Source organism: Apodemus sylvaticus, chromosome 1 (assembly GCF_947179515.1).
Source record: "Apodemus sylvaticus chromosome 1, mApoSyl1.1, whole genome shotgun sequence".
NCBI lineage: Eukaryota > Metazoa > Chordata > Mammalia > Rodentia > Muridae > Apodemus > Apodemus sylvaticus.
In genome coordinates, this window is record NC_067472.1 from 34,565,402 (window position 1) to 34,573,467 (window position 8,066).

Sequence of the window (8,066 nt, forward strand, 5' to 3'; positions counted from 1 at the left end):
AAATTGGCATATCCTCCGGAACTGCTCTTTAAGGAGCATATTGATTTCATCAAAGACCACATGCAACTGGTAGCATTTCCTTCAATGGTCATTTTTGTGGCAGTTGTGTTAAAATAGCATCTGAAGCACAAAGAGGGGGAGAGGAACAATCTTGTCTAGCTCTTTTATTCAGTGTCTGCAATATACATGCTATTTGGTGAAAGTAAGCATGGTGTGTGGTGTGTGTATGTGTGTGTGTGTGTGTGTGTGTGTGTGAGAGAGAGAGAGAGAGAGAGAGAGAGAGAGAGAGAGAGGGAGGGAGAGAGAGAAAGAGAGAGAGAGAGATGGGGGTGGGGGATTGATTTCATGAGCATTACCCGCAGAAGTAGATCTTTGAAGACATTACTCTCTGAATATATTTGGACCATGAAACAATATTTCCCTTTATCTCTCTTTGTCATTGTTAATTGGGATAAATTGCCAGATTTCCCAGTGGCAGTGTGTCTAATTTAATAACCTGAGAGATGGTGCTTGAAAATATAATGAAATGTACTAATACGATGGCAGTTTCATAATTACTGATACAAAACATGTTGTAATGAATCTACTGATTGCAAAGGCTTGCAAAGTGCAAAATTTGGTATGATGAGAACTTCAGCTATATTTGCATAAGTAATTATAGTTATCAATCATAAATATTTTTAACTATTGGCTGGTGGGCAGTGCTCTGATTTGAAATATATTTATTTGGAAAACTTCTATCAGCCAACAACTTGATGTTTATTTCTGACTTCTGCAGAAAATGCACAGAAACAAATTTAGCACAGGTCTCTCTTTTGTTCTGTTTGAACAGACATGTTCCTATCATTCAATTTTCCTTAGTAGCTTGAGACTGTCTTAGCAGAGTTGGTGATTTTGATATTGGCTGGAGCTGATATTTCTACAATGTTTGAAAGACCCAGGCTCTAATATTTTCTCCATTTTCATTATATTGTTTGGTCTGTGTGTGGTGTTTGTACGTATGCTAGAGAGCTGCCCAAGTCACCTTGTTTGTGTAGAGGTCAGAAGACAATTTGTTAAGTTAACTTCTTCCACCAGGTCTTCAGCCTTACTGACAAGGGCCTTTACAAACTGAGCCATCTCATTGGCGTTGGTATTTTGTAGTGTCAGTAAGATGGCTCAGAGGATAAAGCTGCTTGCCACAAAAGCCAATGTCTTGAGCTCTATCTATATTGACCTCTGACCTCCACATGCCTGCCATGGGGTCCGCACACAGACAAACAGGCAGACAGACAGAAAGACTCTCTCTCTGTCTCTCTGTCTCTCTCTCTTTCACACACACACACACACACACACACACACACACACACACACACACACACCCAGGGGCAGAGAGAAGAATAAATTTAGAATGAATGTGTATGGAGTAGTGGTTTTTCTTGCTTGTTCTTCCAATTTTATCTAGTTATCAAATTCATCAGGCGATTTAACCATGGGATTTCAATTTCTTTACTTCAAAACACAGCTACATTGACTAAGCAAATTAAATGCAATACCACCGAAAGGATCACCTGACCATCGTAAGCATCAAACGCATGCTTTTCTTCCTAAATCTTTGCCTCTTGAGATGGGAATCATAACATGGGAATGCCATATACAATAAGGTAACAAGGCAGTAGATGAGGTTTAAGCGTCTTTGATTTTGTGGGATGAACAAGCAGCGCATGCGCGTGGGTTTGGTGTGGTGACTCGGAACTAGGATGCTTCTCAGGCAAGTCTGATCGTGAATGCAGGCTCTTCTGCAGCTCAGTTTGTGACTTCAAGAGCTTGCTTGATCTCTCAGGACCTTTCATTTATGCTCTGTAAAATGGAGATGATCGTTTCTGAAGGAAGAAGATGGTAATGTTTAATTAGTTAAAGTGTATGGTAGCTTCCTGCAATAAGGTGATTATTGTTAACCTTCGTTCTTTTATATTTTAGTTATATTCTCTCAGGATTTACATTCCCCAATCAGGCCCTTTATTTCATTATTTGTGACAGCCAGATTCCCATTGCTGTCACGAAATACTCGAGAAAATCAGTGTAAAAGGAGGGAAGTTTTATTTTGGCCTCAGAGATTTCTTTCTGTAGGATTAGATGGTTGTACTGCTCTCTGGCCTCAGGGGAGGTGGGGCAGCATGGCACGGAGTGGCTGGGGCAGCGGAGCCCATCTCACAGTGGGGTTTGGGAAGCAATGAGGGGGGCAGAAGGGACTACGGTCTGGATTCAAAGATACACTTCAGTGACCCAACTTTCTTCCACTGGGCTCTACCTTAGATGGTCCACCATCTCTCAGTAGTGATATAGGCAGGAGACTGGCCCTTCAAAAGATTGGGGATTTGACAGGCATCAAGATCCAAACCACAGCACTGTCCCATTTTTATTCCACTGTTGGTGGATAAACGTAAGACAAAATATGATTTATTTTAAAAGCAGTGGGTACTTGTATAGGCCACTTTACAGATGGCTTAATGAAGACTTTGATTCTAGTCTCAGTTTCTCTTAGATTTGGGATCTGAAAATTACAGAAAGTATAAAAATTAAAATGTCATTATTTATGGAAATTGAGTCTGCAACTCTGATATCTCAGCAAAGAGCAAGGATTGTATACCATCCATCCACCCAGGGCCCTGTGCTGTGTCTTTCACTGGGACAGTTAGTTGTCAGTCTTTCACTGGCCTTGTGAAGTAAGCAAAACTCTATGGCAGGGTGGCCAGAAGAGAGCTTTTGGTGTGTGCTCTGAGTTAGTTCATTGGACACAGTTGCACAGGGTGTGATTTTGATTCTGGAGAGCTTTGATGGGGCTGTGTTTCCAATGCAAGGACTTGAGAACATCATGCGATTGTCAGTTCTCATGTTTTCCTGCATCCGCTTCCCATCTTCCTATTAGCATTTTAAAAATCACATTATGCATTTGACCTCCATTCATTTAAAGCACACGGTCCCGGCTGAAGCTTCAAGCTGCTCGTGGGGGGGCAGTGCTGCTGGGTTCTGGCGTTATCTCCTCTGGTTGCCTCAATGGCTCCCTTGGCAATTTGCTAGTCATTTAATACGTTTTGCAGGGCTGCTGAGTTTAAGCTATCTCTCTGCTTGTTTTGAAAAATACTGGCTGGCATTGGAATACATTGTTTAGAATGTTCTCCACATTAAAGAGAGAAATGAAGGGCCCTAGTTGGATGGCACAGCCTGGAATTTTATACCCAATGTCTTGTGATTATGGAACAATGCATTGATAATGTGCTAAACTCTATACATACCTTTAAAAAATGTAAACATCATAGCAATGCCATGAAGAAGGTATCATCATTATCATCATCATCATCACCATCATCAAAAAGTAAAATAACTCATCCAGTATTTTTCAAGGTAATTTCTATGGATTAGTAATCTTTAGCTAACTCCTATGTGGCAGGTTTAAAAATAAATTGCATGGCAGTATATTTTTAGATATAAGTACACTTGCAATCTAATATACCATACCTATACAACATAATGGTATGACTTTTATTTGATTAATTCACACCCCAGTCTAGTGGAATATAGGAGTTGTCTTATAAAGTTCTGTTGTCTTCTTGTGAAAGCTTTGGGTTTGGGGCTGGCTTCCTTGTGGGTTATGGCTGATGCATCCACCTATGTGTGGTGGCTGTATGCCTGTCTCAGAGCCTTCTGCTATGAAATGTGTAGCCACTGTAGGCTATTAAGTATGTTTTGTGATTCTGTACTAAAGAATAGTCCTTTTCTTCCCTTTGTTATAGCCGAAAGCGTCTGGGAGGTCTGAAGTCTTTATTTCTTCCCAGGAGTACTTGCAGACCAATACTGAGAGAAAAAGAAAAGGATTCATTAGACATTGTTTTCCAGCCTTTGCAACCAGGAAGTAAAGAGACTAGGTGGGTTCAAGTGATGTCAAGTATCAATGCTGGTTTGATTTTTCATCCCAGCACAATTACTACTTTTATAATACCGCCACTCTGTAACATCCCCTTGACTCACGACTCCACGTAGTCGTTAAGAGAGGCAGGTTTCACAGGGATGCAGGGAAACAGCACATCATGAAAGCATTGTCGTCGACAATGCCAAGTTCACCTGAGCTCTCCAGGGACCATCTTCTTGTTCAGACTCTGTTGACTTCATTGTATCTTATAAACAGCATCAAACCATAGCATCTTATTGTTTAGATAAACAGTATCCAATTATTATGGTACAAAGAATGGTACAAAAGAAATACTTTTTCTGTGTCCCATCCATGGATTCTGCATACTCATGGCCTGAAAATTATCAGACACATACATTTACATAACTATCATTAGATAATAGAGTATAAGAATGACATCATAGTAGATGAGGAAAGCCTTCCACGATGATTTGCAGTACATGGGAGGATGTGTGCAGCCATTTTAACAGGAGACCAGCATCTGAGGAGCTTGCTACCCACAGGGGCTCCCAGAACCTGTGACCCGTGCTGAAGGAGGACTGGCGCTCCTACCGCCTTCCTGCTGCTGTGTGGCTATATGTAATGGAAGAGGGTTTTTTTAACTTTGAAAAAAAATGTTAATCGTTTGCATATATGCAAACAGCCTCAACATTTTGACATCACTTATTTAGCTCCATTTTCAAAATAAAGCTATTTTATCTGAATAAACTCACTGTGTAAATCTAAAAAGTTCTAAAGGTGGAAGGCAGATACGACACCATCCAACAAGGCAATCGGTACATAGATGGCATGCCCCTCAATCTCCTTGTTGTAATAATTTATTTTTGTATATTTGTTTCTAGAATGCTCATCAAATAGACGATTTTTGTGTTTTACTTATTGTGTAACCGTTCTGTGCTTAATTAAAAAAAAAAAAACTCCCAGCCCCTTTTAAATACAATTCTAAAATTCTTTATGTTAGCTCAGCTAAGTGTCCAGATTCCAATTAATACACAAAAGTGAATAATGCTGAAAAACCCCAATGGACCTGTAGCAGAGTAACTCTGCTTAAGTTCCTGTGAAAATCTTTGGGCATAGTTTCACAAGAGTCTAGGTCTCTACAAAAAGAAATTCTTAAACTTTACCAAAGGCCTAAAGTCTTTGATAAACAACATGCCCAGTGTTCTACTGGGGAAATTCATTGCTGTTGACGCTGGGATTAAAATGCACTTCAAACCATAACATACAGATGGCATCTATGGGGTGAACTGGCACTGTAGCAGTAGGCCTCTGCATCTGTCTTTGCCTGTCATGTGTGCTATTGTAGTTTGTTCTGCAGCACTGGTGTATATAGGGATAGGTGGAGGCCAAGGAACCAGGTGCTTATGAATTAAAACCTCACTATGCAGTGGTTTGTTCCCCCCCTTCACGGTTGTAACTTGGGGCTAATGGTTCTTATATCATTGAGTAGCTCTCTATGTTTAAATTATACGAGGAACCTAGACAATACATGCAAGGTTTCATATTATTTCATATTCAGAGATTTGGGAGATTGGAAATCCCAAGTATTGAATGATACAATTAAGATTTTAAGATATATCAACACTATTATATAATAGCCAGACCTAAAGAAAATGTTATGCGACTCTAATAAATATAAGACAATGAATGTAATAATCTTCCCCCTGTTGATTGCTATAAATAGTCATCCTTCCCTGAGTTTGGACTCATCTTAGCAGTAAGGCCAGCATGTCTGAACTTCAGCCAAATGCAGAATGAAATCAGTTGTTTGTTTTATTGTTATATATGCAATTCTGGGCAGGCTGGTTATAACAGCAAAATGTATCTGGCATGACATGATAAATAAATAAATAATAAATAAATAGGTAAATAGATAAATAAATAGATGTCACAAGAGGAAATTTAGAATTTTTAGAATGAAGGTAATTATCATTGATATTCTGTTGTCTTTCTGCATTCTCCTTGTCATTTTTATATATCCACGTGAGTTTCAAAATTGCTAAGTAGCAGTAGTAAAATTTCAACAAGGATCTCTGCCAAATTGTTTAGCAATTCTACTTAATAAAATGATTTCAAAGTTGTTTATGCAAGAACTGATAATAGGAATAGTTTTTCAAAAGTTTGAAAAGAAATTTAAATCCTTCCTCCTGGCTGCTGCATATTTAACAGTGAGAGGAGAGAGAGAGAGAGAGAGAGAGAGAGAGAGAGAGAGAGAGAGAGAGAGAGAGAGAAAGAGACAGAGAAAGAGAGACAGAGAGACAGAGAGACAGAGACAGAGAGAGACAGGGAGAGATGGAGACAGAGAGAGATAGAGACAGAGAGACAGAGAAACAGAGGATGGAAACTGGACCATACTATAAACCTTCAAACCTGAAGTACTTCCTCCAGAACCTTCCCCAATAGCACCAGCAATGGATCAAAGTGTTTCAATGTATAAGACCAAGGAGGACATTTCTTTTTTTAAAAAAAATTTATTGATATATTTATTTACATTTCAAATGATTTCCCCTTTTCTGGACCCCCACTCCCCAAAAGTCCCATCAGTCCCCTTCCCTCCCCCTGTTCTCCCACCCAACCCTTCCCACTTCCCTGTTCTGATTTTACTCTATACTGCTTCACTGAGTCTTTCCAGAACAAGGGGCCACTCCTCCATTCTTTGTGTACCTTATTTGATGTGTGGATTATGTTTTGGGTATTCCAGTTTTCTAGGTTAATATCCACTTATTAGTGAGTACATACCATGATTCATCTTTTGAGTCTGGGTTACCTCACTTAGTATGATGTTCTCCAGCTCCATCCATTTGCCTAAGAATTTCATGAATACACTGTTTCTAATGGCTGAATAGTACTCCATTGTGTATATATACCACATTTTTTGCATCCACTCTTCTGTTGAGGGATACCTGGGTTCTTTCCAACTTCTGGCAATTATAAGTAGGGCTGCTATGAACATAGTGGAACATGTATCCTTATTACATGCTGGGGAATCTTTTGGGTATATGCCCAGGAGTGGTATAGCAGGATCTTCTGGAAGTGAGGTGCCCAGTTTTCAGAGGAACCGCCAGACTGATTTCCAGAGTGGTTGTGCCAATTTGCAACCCCACCAGCAGTGGAGGAGTGTTCCTCTTTCTCCACATCCTTGCCAACACCTGCTGTCTCCTGAATTTTTAATCTTAGCCATTCTGACTGGTGTAAGGTGAAATCTCAGGGTTGTTTTGATTTGCATTTCCCTAATGACTAATGAAGTTGAGCATTTTTTAAGATGTTTCTCCACCATCCGAAGTTCTTCAGGTGAGAATTCTTTGTTTAACTCTGTACCCCATTTTTTAATAGGGTTGTTTGGTTTTCTGGAGTCTAACTTCTTGTGTTCTTTATATATATCAACGAGTCCAGGAGCTGGTTTTTTGAGAAAATCAACAAGATAGATAAACCCTTAGCCAGACTGACCAAAGGGCACAGGGAAAGTATCCAAATTAACAAAATTAGAAATGAAAAGGGAGATATTACAACAGAAACTGAGGAAATCCAAAAAATCATCAGATCCTACTACAAAAGCCTATACTCAACACAACTGGAGAATCTGGAGGAAATGGACAATTTCCTTGACAGATACCAAATACCAAAATTAAATCAGGACCAAATAGATCATCTAAACAGTCCCATAACCCCTAAAGAAATAGAAGGGGTCACAGAAAGTCTTCTAACTAAAAAAAGCACAGGACCAGATGGTTTCAGTGCAGAATTCTATCAGACTTTCAAAGAAGACCTAACACCAATACTCTTCAAACTAGAAACAGAAGGAACCCTACCCAATTCCTTCTACGAAGCCACAATTACGCTGATACCAAAACCACACAAAGATCCAACAAAGAAAGAAAACTTCAGACCAATCTCCTTTATGAACATCGATGCAAAAATACTCAATAAAATTCTTGCCGACCGAATCCAAGAACACATCAAAATGATCATCCACCATGATCAAGTAGGCTTTATCCCAGGGATGCAGGGTTGGTTCAATATATGGAAATCCGTCAATGCAATCCACTACATAAACAAACTCAAAGAAAGAAAGCACATGGTCATTTCATTGGATACTGAAAAAGCATTTGACAAAATT